Source organism: Melospiza georgiana, chromosome 7 (genome assembly GCF_028018845.1).
Source record: "Melospiza georgiana isolate bMelGeo1 chromosome 7, bMelGeo1.pri, whole genome shotgun sequence".
In the NCBI taxonomy this organism is placed as follows: Eukaryota; Metazoa; Chordata; class Aves; order Passeriformes; family Passerellidae; genus Melospiza; species Melospiza georgiana.
The window spans coordinates 9,983,821-10,009,548 of record NC_080436.1 but is presented as its reverse complement, the minus strand read 5'-3'; the positions used below and the strand labels follow the sequence as shown (position 1 = coordinate 10,009,548).

The window sequence follows — 25,728 nt, the reverse complement described above, 5'->3', positions numbered from 1 at the left end:
AGCACCAGACCACTAAATCCTGGATTCCTTCATTCCTATCCTTTCTTCAAATGAAAAATTCAGCACCTCTCATACAAAGAGGACTTTTTTTGCCCAGTGCCTTCCTGACACCTGTGTGCCTTTGTGTCTTTCCTCCTTTAACCATGGTGAAAAATCGATCAGGACACCACAAAGAGCTTTCCCCTCCCCACAAGAGGTGGATGCCCTGTGCATCTTGTGAATCTTGACAGAATTCAGAGGAAAAATGACTCAACCTCTTCCTTAATCCCAGACAAACTGCTTCCCGGGTAGCTGTGCTGCAGTTATTGGCAATTCCCAGGTAGTAAAGAGGAAGTAAACAAGATGAGGGAAGCAAAGGGCTGGAAATCTCAAATGTAATAAAGGAGGGGATGTTATCTTATCTGCCTGGTTGTTGCTAACTAGGAACCCAAGTTCAATCCAGCCAGTTTTGACTTTTTTTCCTACCAAGACAACCTATTTCATTTAAAGAAAACAAGTTGCCTTTGAATTGATGACAAACTGCAAAAAGAAAGTTATGTAAAGTTAACAAGTAATAGCACACAGACAGCATTATCATTTTTGCCAAAAATCCCTATACTCAAACCCTTCCCCAAGCTGAACAGACTCCGTGTTAATTTAATTGCTTTCAAGTAATTAAATTCCACATTAAGTGGGGCTAATCTATGCTTCTTCAGCCTAATTACTATCTCAGTTCCAAAAGTTGGTGGCTTTTTTTCCCCAAAAGGGATTAAAATGGAATTTATTCTTTAACATTTTAAGTCTCCAGTTGTCTGTCAGGTCTACTGAATGAAGCCTGTAGCACAGTAATATGGACACAGCAGAAAATTCAAGGCTAAGTCAGTCTTGCTCTTCCTGTATTTATTCCGCATTTTGTTTGCTATGCTAATTGAGGCTGTCAGCTAATGACTTCAGTACACTGTTACTAATTTGTGGTTTTTCTTTGTGAAAACTAAACTAAATTGCCTCTAAATCAAAAGGAAGGGCATCCTTACATGACATTGAAAGCACCATTTAGGTTCTAAACACAGGTTCAACAACACTCATCCTCCTTGTGCCAAGGAATACTGCCTACTCCAAACTTTAGTACAACTCAAAAATCATCAAGAGCTGCCATACTTGAAGCTAGTCAGAGGTTTACCACCTTGTCCTTAAAGATGCTTTAGCACACCTAGACAACCCAATGGATGAATATAACTCATGCAAAATTAGATCTGTTACAGTGAAGGCTTCTCTTATGGTGAGAACATTTGGATGTGTAGAAGGGACTGGAAACTTCCTTTTTCATTCCATACAAGCTCCACTATTTTTTCTCTCACTCTAGATAAATGCAAGCACCGCTTTATAAAAGAAAAAAATATTGGTCGCAGAGCTTGCCTTTTTATAAACTTAAGTACTGGATTTCTTCCTTTCCAATTTCAACCAAATGAGCATCGACTATTACTGTGCAAATTAATAATAAAGACAGATGGGAAGTGGGGAAGACAACAAAGTCCTGCATTATTCCCACAGGTGGAGTTAAAGACAACAAGACAGAGCTGGAGCTCTGATTAATGCCACTTACAGTATATTTGCCTACCCCTATGGAACCATAAGAGCACACCAGGCTTTGTTCACGAAATAAATAAATAAACCAACAATGCACAAGGCAGTTTTTCATTAGATATTTGGCATGCTAGTAAGAGTAATCAGGGAATATAGATATAAACAACAGCTTTCTATTCATTCTGTCCCAATAAATAAGGCCCTGGAAGAGTGCTCACTGTAACTAAATGTATCTAACAGTGCAAGTACTAAAATTTGAAGCTTTATTCTTAAGCAGAGAGGCAAAAGCCAGAAAAAAAGGCAAGTAAGTGAAGCTCACACAGACTCTTACACAAAGAGTGACTGTCCCATGTGACAAGCACATGCAGAAAGAGCCCATTTATATTTCTGTCTCCAACAATCACAGCTGAAATCTATCTTTAGGAGCCTGATCTCAAGTTCAGAAGACTTTCAATATACTGCTGATTCTGCAGAACTCATATTTCTGGGCTCTTCATCATGTCTCCCTATTTATGCCATAGGCCAACATAATCTGGGGCCTGGGAACAGCAGGGCAAGGGCTGGAGACAACAAATTCTGCCTTGAAACACCACCTCTTTATAGACAAGGTTTATCTATGTTAAAAACAAGCCCCAAAAAAGGAAAAAGAAAAAAAAAACCCACTAAAACCCCAAATGAGTCTAAAATAACTCTAAAACCTTCAGCAACCTCTTTCTATAACATTTTCATTGAGCTAAGAGCCCAAAGCTCATATTTAGAGTATCAGAACATCTAGCTATTTCTGATTTATTTCTCAGAAATATTTTAATCAAGAAACTTCAGCTGTGATGCTTTACAGGTGCCAGAGCATCATCACTTGTTACACAGTTTTATTCCCCACTCTTGAGAGCACAGTCCACACTGTTAACTTCTGCTCAGGACACAGTAATTGAGTGCATCGTCCTCTCACCCCATACTATTTCATCACATACCTTGAATCAAAAATGCAATTATATTCTTCTAACATAAGCCATGCAGATTTAAATTCTGCTTCATCTTGAGAGAGAAAAAAAAATGTTTGTAAGGAAGTCAGGTAATAAAAATATCACAGTTTTATGGTAAGTCTTGCTAAGACTTCATCAGGAGCAAATCCCTACCTAGCTACTTGTATATCTTCAGCACATGAATTTACTTGTCAAGTTCTAGAAGGGATTCTCCCTTCCCAGCTCCCCAGAACAGAGCCTGCAATTTATGCCAGCCACCAAAATCCTACAGCAAAACCTAACCACAGTCCTATTAATTTCAAAATCCATCTGACCTAGCCAGTGACACTGGTTCCTTGTACCAGAATGCAACAACTTCAATGGAAATGAAATCAACAGAACAAAGTCAACAGAAGGTCACAATTGTCATTTTTAATTACTACACTTCCCCAAGAAACTGACCCAGTTAAAAAAGCAGATTTATGTTCTCTCAAAGCAGTGATGACAACCTTACTCTGAAGTCACATCACCCAAAGCACTGACAACTACATCTGCATGCTTTGTGATCTAACCCAGTCTGGCACTGAAACAAAAGTAAAGCAACAGATAAAATAATCAGCCTGTGCCAGTGAGATAAATAATGATCAAGAAAAGGCACATCAAGGAACCATGAATTCATAATAAAAGTTGACATAGATATGTGCTGGAAAGAAAGATTTTAACTGCAATCATCCAGGATAAGGATTAGCTTACACCATTCCACAATTATTATGGTTTTATGTGCCCTGCAGTGACAACAGAAACATTCAGACAGCAAAAGGACCATGGGTGTTTACAGATTTTCATCTGTGTAAACAGCACACTAAAACCTCCTATTGGAATATTTCTGTTCCAACAACAAAGAAATTAAATCTACTCACATCAGATCAATATCAGGGATTAGCTGTTTGTGTTAGTAAGCACATTTATCTGATCAAATGTAGATATACAGTAAAGCAGAAAAGGTCATTACTGAACCTGATCTAGTGGTTCCCTCCACTCCACGTGTCTTGCATCTCACCTCGATGTTATCTGTCAGAAAATTCAGAAATCACAATCATTAGATTAAACTCTCAGTAACTCAGAAAATGATTTTTAAATCTTCAATCCATACTTGCATATATTGCTAATACTTTGGACATCAAGTTTATCTGGCCTAATAATTTGTCAAACTTGAACCAAGAGATTATTTGAGGTACAAGTGAACCTTTTTAAACACACAGAAGAAAAAACTGCCAGTGCCAAGGACTAATTAACTCCCAAGGGTTGAACAAATACAAGAATTTTGGGGACATGTGTTCTCTGGGACACATATACACTACAACTGTCCCAAGAATTTCCAAGGCTCTTATGAGATCTTATGACAAATGACTTAAGTGCCTTTGGGCAATTTTACCATGTCTAGTACAGAGGCTTTGTGTATACAAACAGCACAGTGTTCAATACTCTTAACAAATGCACTTTTTCCCAAATATTACACATTAAAACGTGAGTTTTCATAGGCATATATATTCCTCTTAAGTTATCAAATGTAGAGAAATAAAGCAGAAAATAATTTTCAGTGGCCTGAAGAGGTCCATGTTAAAAAAAAAGTAACAACACACCCCAGAGAAATTAAAAGCTTTCCAGTGCAAAAAGTGATGTGTTCACCACAGCACTGTGGGCACAGAAAAGCTCAGCAGTCCTTGCTCTATGGGGTTATGTGCCTGGGATAAGGTCCACAGGTCACTTTTCACACTTGTCACAGGAAAGGACAATTTGTTCTCTGCCAGCTGAACTCAACATCCAGGAGAAGCCCTTGATCTTTTTCACCACTAGAAAGAGTCAGTATTTCTGGGATCCAGCCAGTAAAGTCAGGCAAAGGCATAACAGTGACAGTTAATTACTTGCTAATCATGCTTTGGTTTCAGGATGAATGCCACCAGAAATATTTCATTTATTCTTTTCATTGATATTAGACATTCATTGTTACAATTACAAAAAATTAATGTTAACCATTGTAGACGACTGTCTCTAACTGAAAAATACGTGGAAAAAAAAGCTCATTTTTGTGTCTGCAGCTTGAAGGGATGATTCCACAAACCCCATGCTGTTCAGAGCTGATGTGCAACTGAGAAAGAAGTACAGAATTGAGAGAAGCCATATGGCAAAAGTAAAATATTTTAGTGTCAAAACACCCATCACAGCTGAATTCAAACTTATCACATTCTTCACACTTTTGAGACATGAGATCCAGAGACTGGTCAGAAGTGTGCAATTTTCCTACCAATTTTTATGGACAAGGGTCAATGAATTATTTTTTCTTGACAGGAGTGTGACATTTCCAAGTTTTCTTTCACCACAGAGCTCTCCGTAGTTTCAGAGCAGACAAAGAGACTGCATATTTCCTTTATACACATAGTTAGGCAATCAAAAAACATTCCAAATCATTTCAGAATTAATAAGACAAGCTTCACATAAACATCAGCATAATTTAATTTCCAGGCTCACTTATGCTTAAAGAGTTCTAAAACTCAAATGTGCTCAATATGAAATGTTAAATATTTACATCCCAGCTGACAATGACCTTGTGTTAAATTATTAGGGAACAACAGAATAGTTGATGTTGCCACAAGCATGGGTTATAACTGGATATGCTGGCAAACACAAGTAGATGGATCATTACAGAGCCATAATTAATGGCCACTGCTATACATTGGGCCTCCAAACACTGCCTGTCATCAATATCTATTAGCAGAATGCTGCAATATAAACATTTATAAAGCAGACACAATACACCAGCTAAACCACTAATGCATGTAATTGCTAACACAGAGCCATATGCTGAAAATTCATCTCTCTTTACATTTAACTTTTACAACCTAGGCAAGTCAGACAACTGTCTAGCCCAGAGTTTTCCAAAATTGCTTACTGAATAGAAAACTGTAATCAGCTGCCAGTTCAATTGTTTTTACAAGATTCTACATAAAACAAATGAGGTCTGTTGCCCTGACTTGTGAAAGAGCTCCAATAAATGCCAATTATAAGAGCAATTAGGGGATCAAATCTGACATCACAGGTTTCTCTATAAGATATTAGCTCAATGACTTTTTTATAAGCTAATTAGTCATGGTCTCTGAACAAGAAACAGATGATCCAAAAACAATGATTCTGCAATAGTGTTGTCAAACCCCAGCTTTCCAATAGGAATTATATCTATGACTGTCAACTCCTTCAGCTATATTAACAATAACAATCTAAATTATGAACAAGAACACATGAAGTGTTCCAAGCATGATCAGTTTCTGTAAAGTTCTTAAAAATCCTGGATTTACCAGTATTTCCTGTGTCAGAAGCCATGCTGTTAATCAAATATGAGAGAAATCTGCAGGGATTGCACAACAGGAAGAAGGAAGGAATTCCCCTATAATACAGTGAATTTGCCTCTTCCTAAAGGAACAGAGGACACAGCAAGAAGTGGGTACTTCAGTTGAAAATTCCTGTCACAAAAAGGCAAGCCTGGCCACCAGCACAATCCAGGAGAAGAAAGGTAGTTTGATTTTCTGCAAGTCCTCTGTTGTAAAATGGCAAACCGTTGTCTATATGATCATAATTGGGATTCTCTTACATGCAACCATAACGACACTGTGTGATTATGCAATGACCCCTTTTCTGTAGGCTATTGCCTTGTTCAGTACACAAAGCAGAAGCAGGTCACCAAATGAACATCTTGTCTCATGGTCCTTCGCAAAGCCTGGTGCATTATTTGCCACCAATCCCTCAAAATGCAGCCTGTACAGAGGACACCCATAAGAAACAGTTCTCTGGCAGCTCTCAGAGCACTTGATGGTCCACAAGCTTGAGTGTCTTTGAAAAACAGTGTTGTCCTTATTTTACATTCAACCAGTGTGGCAACCCAACATAAGAGAATTGAGGCTCCCAATCTGAAATGATCATCAAGCATTTTCCTGTCTCTACTGAGAGGCTTAAACTCAGCTACACTCAAACTGATTTGCTGCAGGTGCAGTAAAACCTGGCAGAAACTACAGAAACAACCTGCCAAGGAAACGTGTGCAAGCCCTCAGGTGTTATTTCCTAAAGAGCTATAAAATGTGGAATACTTCATGATCAAAGCAGGCTGCCCTTGATTTCAGGTACAAGAGTCAGCACTTGTTCAAATGACAGCCAAGAGCGAGGGGCAGGTATTTCTAACATCAGCAAAAAGCTTCCTACAGCACCTTGAGCACTATTAATAAGGAAAAACAGGGTGATGTTGGGAATCACATTCCCCAGAATTATGTTTGACTGGTTAAGTTCCGTTTCAGGGTCTGGAGAGGGCAATAGGTTTTCAAGGAAGAAATTCTGTCTGTCCTACGCAAGGATAGAAAGGCAGAATTTGTGTTTGTGTGGGAGCACACTGACTTATACATGAACACATTTTTTTAGAAAAACTTGCCACCCCACAGAGAAGCCACATCAAATCTTTAAGCTAATTCTCACACAGTAGCAGCCCAAAACAAACCAGGCAACACAAATTTTATATCAAGCCACAGTTTTCTTCAGCCTAACATACAGGCAGAACCCTTTTTCTTCATTAAAATTACAACCTAGCTGATATGAAAATTAACCTAAAGGCCCCTCCAAACATGCTTCTTCAAATAACTTATGACTAAGTTACTCCAGATATCTTACAACACATCAAATATGCAATGACACAAGCGCTAGAATATCTAATAAAACTCTAGCAGTAACAACTGTCAAGAAGCTGTAAAAAGTACATGAACATGGTCAGAATCTAATGGATGTAGAGACAGCCAGACAGGGCACCAAGAAATACAGAATTATACATGGAATAAGCAGAGAGGCAGCAGTGCATAGGCACAGCATGGAAACTGGATATTTCCATGGGTTGCCTTTCAACACCCCATTGGGAATGATGCCCTGAGACCCACGTGACCTCTGAAACCTCACACTGGTTACCTCCATGCCTCCAACACCCTCACACTCCTGAATTGCCTCAGGAGTGAAACATGCTGACACGGCTCTGGAGGTAAACCCACGGCATTTCTGGAGTGGAGCTGCTCCTGGTTTGCTTAAGCCACAAGCTGATGTGTTCAGTTCTCTCTGCACCCTGGAGTGCAAGTTCATAACCACAGGTATTGGGACTGGACACTTTTCTTCATTTAGAAGACTTTTCATAGAGTCACAAAAGTTGTCATTATATACATATTTATATTTCCCCACTTCTTTACTCCTGCTAAGGAGTGTGTTGGTAACCATATGATAATGCTGCATTGAGTGTCAGGGTTCAACAAATAGAACTGAACATAAGATTATAAAAAGAAGCACCACATGCACCACTGAAAAAATCTTACAGTGACTTACAGATAGTAATTTCAGCAGAAGACTTGTATAGTCTAACTATATATATTCTCCTACAACCAATTCAAGAAACAACACAAAAATTGAAATTACATTGGCTTTACTACTTTACAAATCAAAATCTTCATTAGACACACCCCATGTACAGCCATCCTCCCTTACAAAGCTACCAACTACTCAGATTTATCTTAACAAAAGCACCTCCTCTAAATGAATCACCATCACCTCAAGAACTGTTAGTCTACTAACTGAGACTGGACCTAGTGACATACTTGCTAGGCAGCATGGAATGATATTTCTATTACACCTGGACTATATAGATTAGGACTGAAAATTCTGGATTTATAAAAACCAAGGCTTCTTTTTGGGAACTGAATATTTGTTACTGAAGTTCACAAATACAACAAGTAAAACAGACTACTTATTATAGCTAAGAAATATTTTTTTTAAGTTACCAGAATCTCAGTGATGAAGTGTTCAGAAAATATCAAGTAGAAATATTCAAATGTAAGTAAGAACAGACATTTCACATAAATTTTTGACTGTAATACACAATTCAGCTAGGCACACTGATAAAAGTTATCCAGAGCCCAAACACTAAATTTTGTGTTCATGTAGGATGCAATATGCAGAGAGACTTAAGAATATCTTCTATTTTCAAGCAATAAATATAAATTAAAGCTGTGTCAACAATATAACAAATGGACTAAACAGATTTAGGTGCATGAAGCTTAAAGGAAAAACCTTTACTTCTCTGCCACAAATGTCCCACTTTGTATCATAACAACATGTAATTTGTTCACTTGTGCAGTTTAAGCCAGGAGGTGTCTTTTAATCCTTGTTTTGCCACAAAGAAAACTTCCATCATATTCTCTGATTTTTTAGTCCAGAGTTCTGTACAATCCCATATATTCTCCTTTCACAGATATCACCACATTCAATGTGCATTTTTGGACTGGAAAAGAAGCAGGACATTGATGATACCATTATTTCAAAGTCCAGGATGTCAGGGTTAATGTATTCCATTCACTCATATTGCATATAAAACAAACAGTTTTATAACTGAAAACCTTCCCCACAACTATGATTACTGCTATGACAGAAAACACAGATATTTTTTTTTTGGTTGGATGGTGGTTTTCTTACTTGAAAAATGGAGGAAAACATATTTTAAGCATCTTGTCCATAATAGTTACCATAAATCTCCAAAAAGACTGGCTGAAACTTGAGATATTATCACTTCACATCTTGGTATCCTGTTTGGTGTTTAGATCAGCAGTGTACTTCAGCTAAAATTATACACAGTGTTGTCTTCAGGACATTTGTATTTCTCATCACAGAAGAGAACAATAATAGGAAAAACCTCCTTTGTAAAACATATTAAGTATTAAAAAAAAAAAAAAAATCACAGGGGCTAAAAACATCCCATCCATGACATCACTGCAATGCAGCAGATGAAGGGAAAACCATTTTGCACAGGACTCATCTTTTCATCCAGAGGAGAACACCAGCTCATATTTAAACCCAGGAGGTCTTGGTACATCTTTATCACCTATCATGCACATCAGAAATGGAAATCTGAGTATGTGGAGAACCGCAGTGGTCAGAGGAAGAGAGCGTTTGTGAAACACCATAGAGATGGAAATTGCATCCTCATTGTTTGAGTCACACCTATTCCTTGTTTCCTCCTGAGCAACTCCAGACGGGGATCAGGCACAAAGAACAAATGTGGAGGTACTTTTTCAGACTCCCAAGTCTTGATTTCTTCAATTTGGTTACCACTAACTTCTGTGAATGAACTGGGAGATGCAGATGGACATGCGCATTCAGTTTCAAAAATGTGGCAGAGAATTAGAGGTATAAAAGGAATAATGGAGAATAGATTAAAAAAAGGCAGCTAAAACAGCTAATTGAAAAAGACATGAAAGCCAAATTCAATGTTTTAAAATTTTATCCAATTGAAATGAATCATAAGGAAAAAAAAAAACCTTGCAAGCATGGACAAAATCAACAAAAAAAACCCAAATAAAAAGCAGCAGAATTGCAGTATAGAAAAGGTACAAATCAAACAAGCACAGCTGATGAAGCAACCCAGTGAACAACAACATCCTAAAATTCTTTCATGTAATAAGAGCAACCTTTAAAGCCTCCAGATGGACATGACTACATAGCTGCTTGCAAGGGGAGAACAGATAGAGGCAGCACACAAGATTTCCTCCTTTAGTTTTTGGTTTCATTTGAAAGCACCAAAGCATGCCAAGCCATAAAACCTCCAAAAAATAAATACAAAAGATGTGGCAAGTCTGAATCTTGTGCAGATAGAGGAAGAGGTCATTCAGAACATTGCTGAACCAAGAATATTGAAATGACATCTGAACACAACCAAACTATGCAGCTTTAAAGCTGTCCAGATTTCTGAAGGAATATTTGTAAGAAGAAAAATTGGCTGCAGAACCTGAGAGCATATGGAATGCATAGAGGCCACCTACAGCAAACTGAGAATTCCACAGAAAAACAGGTAAGCTATTTGATTGATAGGCCACTGCCAAAAAATCTGGAACACTGAAGTAACATGGGAAAACCAAGGAAAGTTAAGTATACTGCACATATATTGGGTGTGACATGCCAATTCTGCTGAAGCACAACTGAGTAAAAGACTGTCTACTGAAAAAACAGAGTGAAGAGGGCTAAAGCAAAAGTTACAAGAAAACACAAAGTGCTAAAATGTGATGAAAATAGAAGAAAAATAACTGATGACTGAACTGCATGAGTATGATAAATAATTCAAAATAAACTTCACAATGTTGTGAACCTATAAGGCCACTCCAAAATAAAGTGCTGGAAAGGTTGCATCCATTATGATAGAGCTTAATGGATTACTTTTCATGATCACGAAACAAAATCAGCTTTTTATCAGAGGCTTTACTGCAGGTAACTGTCACTAAAACTCAGCAGATTTGAGTGATGAGTGAGAATTCACTGTTTCAACCACATCATACTCCAGTCAGCTTCATGTCTCCTACAGGGACAGTGACATCAATCTCTCTTTTCTAACAATTCATCAGAGTTTGTGAAATGCATGAAAATTTTATTGGAGGACTCCAACAAGTACCAAAATCATTGCCAGGGAGAGAGGCAAAAGGAAAAACGGGACTACTCTGCTGCAGCCCAAATCCACTAAAGACCAGCTCAAAAAGTCCAGTTTAACAGGCCTGTCTTCTTTTTCAAGATCAGTCCCTTGAACACCTGAAGCCTCCTCTCTTCCAGCACCAGCAACACCATTAACTGAAAAAAGATCTGCCAAAAGGCAATTAAGTTCTGGCAGGTTGTTCCACGCTATGATAAACCTTACAAAAGTGGAGATTCAAAGGCAAAATTCTATCTTTAGCAACAGCATATTTTAAATGGGGTGAGCAGGGGAGAACAGCTACTGGACAAGACTCCACACTGTTTGCTGCAACTTCTGTTTCTTTTCTGTTATTAGTTAAAAGATAAGCTGAGCTCTGGCACATTCAAAAGTCAATACATTCCTCATTTTTGAAGAGAGGTGACAACCAAGTAAAAAGCTTTTCTGTTTTGTTCTGATAGAGCTCAGCAGGAAAAAAAGAGAAAACTTCCTAATACACACCATGTAGGAACCTGAATTCATAACAAAGATAAATAAACTGGATAGAGCAACAACGAGGTTTCTGCTTTGCTGCACTACAGCACTGCTCATCCTCACTTATTAAAGTGGGGTGCCTTGAAGAGCACAAAAGTGAAGTGAAGGCCAGATAGCGACAATGTCCATGTGGATAAATGTGTTCTGGTTGGGTAAGCAAAGAACTGCACTGCAAGCACCAAGGAAACCAATGTATGACAAACCAGTGCCTGGGTTTTACGTCCATTAGGAAAAGCATCTGTACTGCATTTTACTCTGCTGCTCCACAGTCAGACTCAACATGTCTAAATTAACTTACTCTTAATCCCAATTCCTGGTCATACTTGATCGGTTCCCATACCAAAAACACCTGAGCCAGTACCCACAGAATGGTGCACTAGACAGGAAAAGGATGGCAGCATATGCAGGAGTGCTTCAACCAACATCTCAGGAGCATCATTTGACTGTAAATGACTTCCACAACTGCAGGGTGAAGATCTTGACACCCTGAGAAGTCACATAGACATGAGCAGGATTCCCGCATGAACACAAAACAGAACTAATAACCATAAAATAGCCATCAATCACAAAGCAATTTCCCACATTTCAGCCCTCACACTAGCCAGTTCTTTGCCATGTATACCAGTTTTCCTAATATCCACATTCCAGGGCAGACTCAAATAATTGACATGTTTCCAGATAAGTGACAAGATAGGAGCAAGCAGAAAACACTCTCCTCACCCTTCACACTTCCAGGGTGTCAGAAGCTCAGAGTACAGTTAATAAGTTGCTTTCTCCAGACATGCTACAAATTTATCTGAGCTGCAACATCTCTCTGAAGATCTTAGCACGTAAAATGTTCCTTGATATATCGTGAAACACAAATATCAGAAGTCTGTCAAGATATGTCAAGATTTCACCAAGTTTGTCAGCTAAGAAGAAATACACTTGATTCTACCTTAGACAAACACTGTCTGGGACTTATATTTGTGTCACGTTTCCCAAATAGCAGCTGAAATAATACACAATTGAATACTGCTGTCTGGGGGGAAAAGAAGTATTTAGACCATAAACAAACAGGATCAAATTAGCCAGAAGTACACATGCCTTGCAGCAAGCACAAGAAACACAACAGCAAATAACACACATAAATATTCTTCAAAAGCATCTGGCAAAATTCACCATAATGAATTCAAAATATTCAAGCAATTATTTCCAGCCAACCGCTTATTTCCTTCAGAACTGAGATCCTTAGCATTTTATTATTTTCTTTACTGTCAAGGCATATTTACTCGTAGTTGGACTTTTTTTTTTCCCCTTGCCATTTGGCTAAGCAACTAAGTAACTTATTCAGTAACTTCCAGACGACCTAGCAAATGAAATTTATTTGGATTAAATAGCAACAGATTATTTCAGTGGTTAAGCAGTCACGGGTATGCCAGCAACATAACACATCTCAAACATATTCCACTAATCCTATCAAGTATGCTTTTACTTATCTTTCACTAAACATCTATTTTATGGTCCATTTCTTCATACCTTCTAATCATGGCTCATCTCAACGTCAAAAAACCTGAAATCCCAAACTGAAAAGCACACAGAATCACAACAAAGATAATTTTCTGACTAAGAGGTACATAAGGGACTGCTGTGGAATTACTAGTGTTTACAACTATAAGCATATTTACTGCTTTGCTTCCTTTACAGGACAGATTTGTTACAGTTGAAAGCTTTCCCTTCAGGGCCTTTTAGAGAAGCACATATATCCCACAGATAGGCCATAACCCATAAAGTAATCCCAGTAAGGCACAACACAACTTTTCTCCTGGGGTTTTCTGAGAGTACAAGGGCAAGAGGAGGAAAGGGACATGGAAAACGGAAGGAAAAGGTGTGCATGCAGGAGAGGGAAACTATACCTCTAATTTAGAGCTGAAAGGATTTAAACTCATCTAAACCAGAAGTCTTTTCCATTCCCCACCTTTTGCTTGCTCAGATTTTGTTTATTTTTCTGACTCATTACTCAAAAATTTCCTAGATCCTAATCAAGTCTAACAATGCTTCAGAGGAAACACAACTCCAAAATGGGAAGGGGGAGAAAGTCTTATTTAGGAATTCTTCATAAGCCATTAAGTTATAAAAACTCAGGATATCCTCCAGGAATGGTAAGAAAAATGCTACATAATAAAGTACAATATCCTTAAGTCATGAAAACATGACTTGGCTCTGAATTCTGGATGTCAAGGGCTTAGATGGTGACTGTTCATTATTATATTGCACTTCTGTTTGAAGTACCCCAGATTCTTCCAGGAGTGGCATCTGAAATAAATTTAAGACTCAAGCCAAAAGTATCACAGATGAGGAAATCCTGAAATATATCAGTGGATCAGTGGTCAGCAAAGATACCTGGACACAAAAGGCATATGAATCAGACAAAGCATCCCCAAAAGGCCTCTGTTGTGACAGAGCCTCCAGAAGAAGCACCTTTCTACTCCATTTTAAATGATCACCTTGGCTGACACAGGCTACACATGATGCACTTCATCAGAAGCCTCATCCATGAGCACTTGAAAGTGATTCACTTTCCCCACACAATACCACCTCTCTTTTTTATTAGGGCTACATAATTTTCTTATCTGGCTTCAAATGAAATACACAAACAAATGATGTTGCATGTATTTTTATAGTGATTACATTTCTATCTATGGAGATTTAAAAATAAAGGCTATGTCATTGTTTTATTTATGAAATCTGAGAATTTAAAAGACAAAACAGACTAATATGAGAATAAATTCAGATAAAGATATTTTGTAAATGCGTTCTAGTTTCAAAAAAATAACATTTGCTCCTAAGACATCCTTCATCCTATTAGATTCAACCTTGGGAAAAGAAGACTAAGACTGCAAACTTTTCACTAAAGCATGTCAGTCTTTTATGAGTCTGAGGCTGGGTTTAGAATTCATGGTGCAAATAATACATTTTGGAAACAGAGAGGACTGACAGGTATCAGGTATACAAGCAAATATGTGTATTAGCATGTACATGCCAGGTTTGCCATCTAATACTAAATGTCCATGTAGAATAATCTTATTTCTTAATAATCTAGTTTAATTAGATAGCTACATGAAACAGGGTGCCGTGACATCATATTACTGGTAAGTAGTCATACCTTCTCCTCCTCAGAAAACCCAACAACAAAAGCCAAAATCTAAGCAGAGTGACAACTTTACATCTACTGCTGTGGATAATAACCAGCATTTCCACTTTTGTCCACTTTTGGAGAAATAAACACTATACAGAACACCAGGCATTTAAGCAGTTCCTCAGAAGTACAGCACACTATCCTTGCCTGCCGTGACACAAATCCTCCTTCCTCGCAGCAGCACTGTCACTTGTGCAGTTAAATCATTTTTGCCTTGCCAATCAGCACCAAAGCCAGGCAAACACCTGCTTGTTTCTAAGAGAAATAATCAACAGTGCTGTCAACTGCACTTCAGTCTCCTGACAGATCACTGCTACACCCACGTAGGCTCTGCTTGCTCTGAGCTTTCCACATTGGCAGATTTGCAGTGGCCACCAGCTGTCTCATGCCAGCCCAGTGAAAACCAGTAAAAAAAAGAGCCACACACCTGTACTGATAGCTGGGGGTATCACCCATGCAAACACATCATTCAGTGCGGCATGGCTGAAAGGCCAGATAATGATTTGGATTCAGCAATTACTCTACATATCAGAGAAAATTACTAATACAAAACCAGTCTAACAGCTTAATAGCTGCATTCAATATCCTCAGCCATAAAGCAAGGGGATTGGAACCAAGACATCTGGGAGATGTACTTAGTTGTGAAAGAGAAAACAATATACAGCTCATATGCTCTTCTAGATTATCACATTTGCTGTTAATGGCAGAGTGCTTGTTGCAACCACATGGGATTGCCAGTCAGTACGACCAGGTTAAATCATAACTTGCAGATTCTGCTGTCTTGCACGACAGAAGCAATAGGCCCTGAGAGAACTTAGCCTGGGAACTTCCCAAGTGCCCTCTCCAAGACTGGCTGATTTCTTAGGTACAATTCCAAACCTGTGGGGACTAAACCAGAAACAGAGCTCCCCTCACAGTGGGATGGGAGGGAAGGTGGAGAATCATTTTTACAGGCTGGAATCCTCCTAGGTGAGTTCTTTTGGTCTCCAAAGAAACCTAATATGCTTTTAAAAGAACAACAATTAGAATTAGCAGCGGAGAGCCCCGCAAGCAATTTTACAAGAATTTTAACCACTAGCAGTTTAACAGTTTCAAATGGCTGTGTAAGAAAATGTTACTTTTTACATGTCCCTTTCCCAGCCACAGGCATTGGCCCCTCTCTTATCTTACCACCCTGCAAAGACAAAACCAACCCCTCACCAAGAAAAACCAGCTACAAACTCTGATTTACAAGAAAAAGTATGAAGCACTGCATTGGTAGCTACACATGAGCTGTTTCATCCAGTCAGGTGAAACCTGGAAGTTCTCTCGTTTAGGAGTGTTAGCATTACACACACTGATGTACCTGTCAGCAGTGTTGACATACTGAGTTTCACACCATAAAACACAGCAAAAGCAAACAATTAAGAGCAATTACTATATGGCACAGAAAGATTAGGGTATTAGATTAGGGTATTAGTAATTGCTCCAGCTGCACAAGTTGTTGGAAAAGTATTTCTTCCATCCTAAGCCCATTTGCACAACATAATAAATTGAATATTAATGCAACAAGTAACTTACAAAATTAGTAATGCAATTTTCAGGCTGCTTGAATCAAGAAAAAGACTGTCCTTATCGTAGACATTAAAGACCTTTGTGTTTAGAAATCCACAGTAGGCTCTGCTTTAGAGCTTACACATGTGAAACAGATTAAGAGGCACCACAGTGGGGGTTAATGTCTCAAACTTTCTGCTGGTCACACCGTCAGTCCCCTGCTGCTATTTTCTACCCCAAGTAAAGATTCAGCATCATTCACACTTCACCTCTCACTTTTGCTTTAACAAGTCTGCACACATTAATCATAACTACAGTTACTCTAAAGCAGGCATGACTTGGGCATACAATACCCCGCAACATGAAATCACCCTTTAGCTTTGATCCCAAGTGTCCACTGCTTTGGAAATGATGGTTCTACCACTTGATCAATCAGGAAACAGAAAAAAAAGAAAAGCTATCAGCTGCAATTTTCAGCAGAAGGGCAAGCCTCACAAGGTACTTTTTCTTGAAGACCCAAGTCCTAAAACTGGGAGTTTGTATGAAAAGTAAAATGTTTTTAATAAAAAATAAAATTCACGTCTTCATGCCTGTGTAAAGAAAAAGCTTTAAAGAAGGAAAACAATACTAAACGTTCACAAGGACGCTGTAGTATTTTAAACCTCATCATTTTTACTATTTTGTTTTTTTTTTTAGGGAACCTGACTCATGATCTTTGAATGCACTGAGCTGCCAACACACAGCGTGTAGGAAGAAGGCATTAGAGACTGCACATATCTGCACAGCAAGGCATTTGGAAAGATGTCCTGGACAAACATTAAAAAAATAGGTTTGAGGACACAAGAAACTCTCTTAAACAACTCCTAATGTAACTGGCATGCAAAAATGATTGCTGTTCCAAACAACATTTTGAGATGTGACTGCAGGAAAAATAATCTATTTTACTGGGAACACAGTCCTTTATCTAGGCTCATTACCTCACTTCAGTGATATGTTCCAGAAGATTTCACAACAGATTAAGAAAAAAAAGCTGCTGTTTCAAGAGACACCTTCTTTAAAAGATGTGCAAACACAGACACACACCCTGAAATAAAAACTCCCAATCCGACAAAAAAAATATTCATTAATATCAGGAGTACCTTGGTGTGCAGGAAAACCAATAATTACACTGGGCAGCAGATACAAATTGCCAGCACTAGCACAGAAGACTTGCCAAAGCTGAGCAGACCCAGCCTGCAGCTGGGAAGAAACCAGCTCTGCCCTGGGACCCCTGCCACAAGGAGAGCTGCAAGACCCAGGGGAGAATGGGCAACCACCTCCCTTCCAAACATCTTGCTCCACAGCAGGAGCAACCTCATCCCTGCTTTTTGTCTAGTGGAAAATAATTTTGATTTTGCCTAGACTGCTTGAGATCTCTGAAAGAGCCTTTAAAGACTACAGGGATTTAGAGTAGATCACCTGGAAAGTTTAAGCACAATGTTTAAGTGCCTAATGTTCCACTCTGCCTAGAAGGAACTGAAGATAGGATATCTGCATGTAAAAGAAGAAAAATGGAAACAGAAAAGAGTATTAAATGCCACAACAGGTACTAGGTCAGGATCCTGATTTGCCCATTGTGGTACTGCTGCATTTTGCCTTTGGTCAGAATTTTCCCCATTAAAACTAAGGGGATGGAGAGGCCAGAGGAAGAACTGAAAAAAAAAAACCAACACAATAAAGACCTTAAAATGTTCCAGAGAACTCGACTCCTCAAACTATTCCATTCTATCTGAAAAGAATGAGGAGGAATTTTCGTGCAGTTTTACAGCTTTCATGTTATTTTGGGAATGATGAGAAGATTGAAGAGATTAGGCTTCTGCATCCATATCTATTCCCAAATACTGGAGTATCCACATACCCTTCTCCACAAAGCAATAAAAAAATCTAGAAACAGCCACCACACACTTCTGAGTAGCAAAAGATTTGCCCTAGAATTCACAAATTTTCCAACATAGAAATGTTATTTACTTGCATTGCTCAGGATATCTCTGCAGCACAGGAATAACCAGAATTACCACAGATTATAGTTGTAATTTCTGGTGACAACAAAAAAACAAAAAAAAAAAAAACACTAACTCTATCAACAGAGCCAGCTGCAGTCTCCAGCCAGCACATTATTAAGAGAATTGTTTACCAATTTACACTTGTGCACACCATTGCAAGGCAAGGGTGCTGATCAGGTATTGTTGACAGAATACACAGAAAAACATTTGGCTGCACAGATGTAGCTGAAGCTTTACAACTCCAAGTGATATAGTAAATGGAGAAAACACAGCTCAGTTCTCAGAATAAAACCAGAATATGCAAGCTTAGGGTGCAATATAAAATAAATGCAGTAGTAACCAAGTGATTATATACTAATAAGATGAATATGTCAGACTCTGGAATTAAAATGACAGAGTTTCTTAATGGCTGCCTTCAAAACAGAAAAAAATATTGCCAAAGTTAAAGACATCCAGTGCCTTAATCTAAGAGGCTTTCCAGTACTTTTTGACAAATTATCAAGCAGCCCTTGTCAAACCATAGGTGTTACAGCCTGAGTTCTGCTTCTTGCTTCAGTGAAAACCACATAGATGGCTGTCAGAAACCCAGGTGTTGTCTGTTCTACAAATGTTTGTTTCCTTCAGCTACAAAATCCTACATACTCTCTGTCTTTGCTGCTATGTAATTACACATCAGAAAAGTAAGTCACTTCAGCCTGATAAAACAAACATATTTCAACTCGGAGCACCCTCTTAGCCTGGTGATAAGAACATCTGCTTAAACTGGCAGAAGCAAGGAGGAATGAAAGTGGAAATGCTTTCCTGGGAATTCATGATGTGTTTACAGCTGGATAAACTCTCTGTTGGGATCCTGGATGCAATCTGTGGTAACATCACTTTGGACTCTTGATGTTCAGTTTAGTGTAACAAACGTTCTGTGAAACCATACAGCAAGGGGGTCCTTAAGGGAGCACTGTCTGCTTGTTACAAGCAGTGGAGCTGCAGCCTAGGTTAAAAATGCATTTAAGTGCATGAAAATGCTTAAGAAAAAAGATTTTTTTAGACTCAAGAGCTACTACTGACCATCCCCAGAGTCTTTGCAGTGCCCCTGGACAAACAGAGTGGCACAGGCAAGGTCCACAGCCACATACCCGAGACTGAAAGGGTGAGCAGTGATGACACTACTGTCCTCAAGGGACAGAACACAAAATAAAGAAAATGGAGTAATCCTACCTCCTTCCTCCCAGCCCTAACCAGCACAGGCTGAGACTGTAAACCCAGATCAAGGCTACACATTCAGTGGCAGTAGTTGGCCGTCCCACAACAGCAAAGGCACAGAACAGCTTGATTAAGCATTTAAGTCACAGGGAATGTTCAGGGGAGCCCTGGCAGTGAGGTAGCAAAGCTATCTGCATGAACAAAGCCACCATTCTGATCTCAGGGATTCTAGAGATACCAAGAAGGAAATTACTTCCAAAGATATTGACAGATACATCTGCATGCACAGCTACATTCTGCAGGTAAGAGAACCAAAGAGAACATTGTTAGCTATGCAGAGGCACTGTGTGTTCTAACAGGGGCAGTATTGTTTGCTCTTTTCTGGATTACAACCCGAGTCTCTAAAGGAGCTTATCCCTTCAAAAATCAGATTACAGTAAGGCAAAAAAGGCGGCGGGGAGAATATTTACTTCTGCCCAATTAGCATATTCTTGTGCAACAACTCTAGGAAGTCATGAACTAATGATTTTTTTGCCCTGTCTCAGAAGCTGATGTACTTGGAACACAGACTCAACTTCTGCCATGCATTCCATTGACAATAACTAACAAGTCTAAGGGACCTGCAGTTTTTTCTGAACAGAACCTGGTGGACTTCTCAGCTCTCAGTGTTCTACTTGTTCTCTAAAAAAAAAAATTATAGAATTAGAATCCTGACACAAGCTATACCAGGTATGACCAAAATTTAGTGATATAGTAGTTTCCCCCTCTGTTCTCTTTCAAGCTATATGTTCCCCAGTTCAAGCTGAAGCTGCCCTTTAATTAATTCAGCTCGTAGTTCTAATTATGTTCTTATGACATGTTCAAGCAGTACACTCTTGAGGGATTATCTCAAGAGGAAAAACTAATTCCATAATTATAATACAAATTCCAGTTTATTGTATTAAACCTCTCAAGTGCTTCACGCAAGTCTCCTGATGACGACTTTTAGAGCATCCAGCAATGTTTCCAAACATTGTACATTACAAAGAATGTTTACAAACTGCTACTGAACTACCAAATTTCACCTTGTCTACATGCAATAGACTAGCAACTGAAAGTGACCTTGTAAAGGAAATTCTGAAATGGCACATCAGGTGAGTGCTTTGCAGAACAATAGATGCACGATCTTCCAACAGTAGAAAAACCCTCAAAAAGGTTACAAAGTTACCTCCAAAGACTAAGGAAGCAGTACGAACCAGTAGTTTGTATAACATCCCCTCTTGTTTTCCACTCCTGTTAGCTACATCTTCCTCCTTGCTGGTCCTCCAGTAGCAGGAGATTTCCTATGAGACTTAAAATGCTTTATACAGAACATTGTATCACAGTTCACTGTTGCAATAATTTTAATTTCTTTACTCATCACTCACAAGGCACACCCAATCACGTCATCCTAACTTCTCAGGCAACCAGAGTTGCATTTGCTTCTGCTTATTTCCAGCCCCCTTTCATTGACATTCCTCCCACTGTAGCTCTGCTCAAAGTATTAACCAAAGTTCTCCCTTGCATCCTTCAGCACTGTGCCATAACACCAGGCTTTTAATCCCTAAATCACTTTTTATCCAAGGCATTCATGTAAACATATGCCTTTAATGAGATCAGTAATCACTAACACATTCATACACTTAAAACACATCCCAGGAAAGTGTATGTGTGCCTAATAACCATGGAATTATTTTCCCCCCGGTCTGTCGTTTCTAAGTTCAAGTGGATAATCTCCAAATATTTGAAGTTGTACCTGACATAGTACTGCATGACAAATCAACCAAATAAATCTACAACTAAGAGGCAAAACTTACTGTTCATTCTGAAATGACCATAAAAATAGAAGCTTGACCTTCAAAACTATATTTTCCTTTCTGGTGAATTGTTTTGTCTTATTTTGATTAACACCCTAAGGAGCTCTGAAGTACTGCTTAACCCTACAACAACTGAAAGGTACCACTCACGTTACACGTTCATCTAACATACAGGAGAAGAAAATAATGGAAAATTACTTCTAAAAGGAGAAGTATTCACATAACACACAAATACAGATGCTTATTTATATTTATACTGCATAAACTAAATATATTGCTATAATATTTTACGTGAATCTCGGCACATTCAAAGCACCTTCATAATCACCTTCACGTATGCTTTGTTTTCCAGTTTATGGGGGGGGGTTTAGCATCTTTTTAGTTGTGATAACTTCTTTCCATAAAGATGACGTTTTAAGAACTTGTAACTGCAATGGATCTGTAGGAACTGGAAAGTTTAAAAGTTGCATGCTATTTAAATTAGAAATCTAATAAGTGTCTCAAGTTCAAAAAAAAAAAGACCCCAGAACTCTATTTCTTCGGAAGGGAGCCAATTCCTTTGTATGAAGAACACAATTAACCTTTACGGGTCTCTGATTGACTCTCAGTGCCCCCTAATAAATGAGGACAGAGAAATTAAACGAACAATACACTTTTACACGTTCCTCTAATTGTCATACAACTTTCAGAGCCTCTCAAGCTGAGAATTTCTCCCTGAATCTCCCTCCCAACTCCAAGGCAGAGCCGCAGTCCTTGCTCAGACTTCTCTCTATTCGCATGACGACCGAGCCAACTCCTCCAGCACTCCACCCTCCCGACACACGCGGAGTTAAAATTATCTCGGTGGTTTGGGTTTGGTTACGAGCCGAAGATCCTCCCTTGTACAACAACTGAGCGCTCAGCAGCCCCAGCGGCGAGCTCGGCTGCCACGGCGGAGCCTCCCGAGGAAAACAAAACCTCCTCTCGGATAAAGGCTTTACTGTACTTACAACGGGCAAAAACCCCAACCCCGAATGAAAGGCAGCGCATTATTCGCAGCTACTTGGAATTCACCAAGCCCTGCCCGTGCGGGCGCCGGGCTGGGAGCAGCCGCTGCCGGCGGCCCCGCAGGTGAGGCGGGACCCGCGGGGATCGGAGCTGCCCCAGCAGCCGCCCCTGCCAAGTTGCGCGCCCGCGGCGGAGCCCGGGGCAGCGCTGCCGCGGCGATCAACAGGCGCTCCTCACACAGACCCCGTGCCCCCCTCCGCGCACCGCGGGGCAGCGGCAGCCCCGGCGCGGGCCGCGCGTACCTGCCGGGATGGAGCCGCCGGGGATGGAGCCGCCCGTGCCCGTCCCGCCGCCTCTCCGCGCCGCTCGCTCCGGCCACGGCCGCCCCGAAAGTTTCCTGACGTCAGCGCGGGCGGGCGGGCACGGACCCCGCCTGCCGCCGGGCCGGGCCGGGCCGGGCCGCCGCCGCTGCTCCCGGGCTCCCCCTGCCTCCCGCCGGCGCCGCCAGGGCCGGGCAGCGAGAGCAGGCGCGAGGAGCAGGCGGCAGCTGAGAAAGTGAGGAGCGCGGTTGGGTAACTCTGCGCTCCTCAAGGAGGCTTCTCCTAGAGAAAAGATATAGACACGCTCGCACTGGTCTCGGTTAAAGCTGCAATGAATCTTGTTGGGTACAGATCACGTGTGCCCAACAGCATCACACTTCGGAGAGCGTCTGCAGCACGCACTCCTCGTTAAAATGAGCTTCAGAAACACCACAACAGCGTAACACCAAATACATTCTTATGACAGTCATGGTATGTGCAAGTTAAGGAAAAAGCATTTCCTGCTCAAAGGCAAGGAATTCATGTCTGCCATATTTCTTTTATTCCTGGTGGGCTTCTGCCAATAATAAGGCATGTAGTGCCTGTGGAAAGGCAGGAAACTCATCTATTATTCCTCCCTGATTGTTTTTTCTTAACAGCACATGAAAGATGCCTTTCATTTTGCATTAATCACTAGACAAACCTCGAGAATGGCCATTTAGAGAACAGAACAAAACATGTCACTGAAACCAAAGCAAAGGCGTTTTGTCTGCAGCAGGTGTACTTTTGTTTTAAAGACAAGATGGAAAACAGTTCAGGGTTGCAATTTATGGTCCAGAGTGAAAAGTTTCATGACAGAAAAAAACCCGTGAAGAGTAGAAGTCAGGAGCAGGCAGCTTTTTAAATCAGTAAGCTCTGGATAATTACATGCATAAATATGAAATATACAAAAATTTAATTAGTGTGACTGCCTTTTCCATTCATTATTAAAATAAAAACCAAAACCAATCAAACTCCAAAATAGGTACACAAAACCCAGGTAAATTAGTAGTTTTTCTGCTCTAGACATAAGAAAATGACTGAAATTTACCATCAGTTTAATCTCCCAACTAAAGGAAACAAATACGAACTTTTCACATTGTTTTAGAGTTATTTGTAAACTTTACTAGGGAGCTAACAAGCTAAATTCCAAAACATGAATACAAAATGAGTTCTGAAAAAGAAGAAAAATGGAAAACACTTGGGGAATTTGTATGAACTTTAAATTCCAAATAACATCAAATCCAGGAATTATTTGCTGCTACTGTTTTCATGTACTAAACCTTAAATAGGTTTAGGTGGGGGAAAAAAAAACTAAACAAGAAAACTACTAAACCTGACTACAGCAATATTAAGAAAGTTGAAGGAGAATCTGAGCAAAACACATCTCATTCACAGATAATGCATGAGCCACCATCAGAAATAACCTTTTTTTGAGCGTTGTTGTTACTGACAGCTATTCCCTTACACCTTTCTGCAGCATCTGGTTGCAGCTGACAACTGCATTGCATGCATCTCCTCAGCCACTTGTCCCTGTCAAAAACAGTGACAGGGAGGATGGGAAGAGAGATAATCTAGGAATTGTATGAAATCATTGAAGAAAAGTAAAACTCAGCTGCTATCCAGAACCTTATTTTTTTAGAGTTTCTCAAAGATACAGACACAAGCTCATCTAGTATAAGTTTCAAACTTTGTGATAAAACAATTTAGGCTTCAATTGCTTGTTTTTCATGTTTGTGTGGTTGGTTTTTAAAGCAACAAGGCAGTTCATGCAGTGCTTCCTTAGGCAGAACTGCAGTTCATCGCCGTGTCAGGAAGCATCTTTATCCATTTGGCATTCCACAACATACATCCAAAGCAGCTCTTTGGTTCAGATCATAAACAAGTGCTCAGCCTTGTTCAGTGTACCAATTTGAGTTTGATTAGACAACCTCAGCTGTCATCTGCAAAGCAGAGCACACTCTAGACATAGAGAAAACATCTTGGCTATTGAAATACATGCTATGAATTTTCCAAAGGTGATGCACAAAGCAAGTAAAATTAGGGGCACTTAATTTTTTTTTCCTGGTACTGTAGCAGATTTTACACCAGAGGAAGCTAAAAATAAGTTTTTATGCAGGAATGGGTTTTTTTACTTACTGCTTAACATATTCTGAAGTCAAATATGCTTGATGAAGTCAGGGTATATTTTTTCTAAAATCAAGTTATACCATTTCAAATGCAATAAAAATACATGTATAGAATATATTAGTCAGGAAAGGACGTTTTTCAAAATCGCTTCTGCATGCCAATTTTTTTTTAAAGATAGTGAGACATTTTATAACACAAGAGAAAAATACTCAGGACATAGGGAGCTTTCTAGTTCTTCTGTGATATATTTTTGACATAATCTGTACTGAAATGCCTAAATAAAAGGAATGTAGAGCAAACCTACTTTCAACTTAAATTTGCTGCATAGTATTTGAAGGAAAGAGAAGAAAATGTGACATCTTTCCTCTATGATTGGTTTTTTTCTCCATCAACAGTGATAACCCCAGGGTGGTACAAGGACATTATTTGAGAGGAAAAGTAGAGGAAAAATATTTTAACTCTCTCATTAATACCTATTCCTCTTAGTTTTTTAATTGGTGTGGTCCATAAAGCAAAAGATAGAGAGCAAAAAGAAGCAAATCCTGCCTTGCTCAGCAGTTTAGATCCCCCACAATCCAAGAGGGCAAATGCAGGTCATTACCAAGACTATCACTCTTGTTGTAGAGAAGTTGAGCAAAGGACTCAAGAAATGCACACAAGAAATGACAAGAGGACACTCAGAGCAAAAAAAAATCTTTCAGAAACACATAGAACAGTTTCCAATCCCCTGCCAAAAGCAGAGACCTTTCAGTAGGCCAGGGTGCCCAAAGCCCCATCCAGACCAGCCTCGAACACTTCCAGGGCTGCAGCACCCACAGCTTCTCTGGGCAATCTATTCCAGTGTCTCAGAAGCCTCAGAATTTCCTCCTCATATTTAATCTGCCCCTTTCAGCTGGGAGCCA

At 39.6% G+C, this 25,728-nt stretch overlaps 1 protein-coding gene across 8 annotated transcripts in view; it reads right to left on the bottom strand.

Moving 5' to 3' along the window:
* The window catches only part of GULP1 (GULP PTB domain containing engulfment adaptor 1), a 143,060-nt gene extending 120,301 nt beyond the window's left edge, over positions 1-22,759 (bottom strand). For 7 of the 8 annotated variants that reach the window (XM_058027510.1, XM_058027507.1, XM_058027512.1 and 4 more), the window contains exons 1-2: positions 22,661-22,759; positions 3,543-3,596 (exon numbers count right to left, since the gene is read on the bottom strand). The gene's annotated coding sequence lies outside the window, so the exon portion shown is untranslated. Of the gene's footprint in view, positions 1-3,542; positions 3,597-22,360; positions 22,382-22,660 lie in introns of those variants that run through there. The other variant, XM_058027509.1, reaches the window with a different exon arrangement.
* Between the last annotated feature and the right edge of the window lie 2,969 nt (positions 22,760-25,728).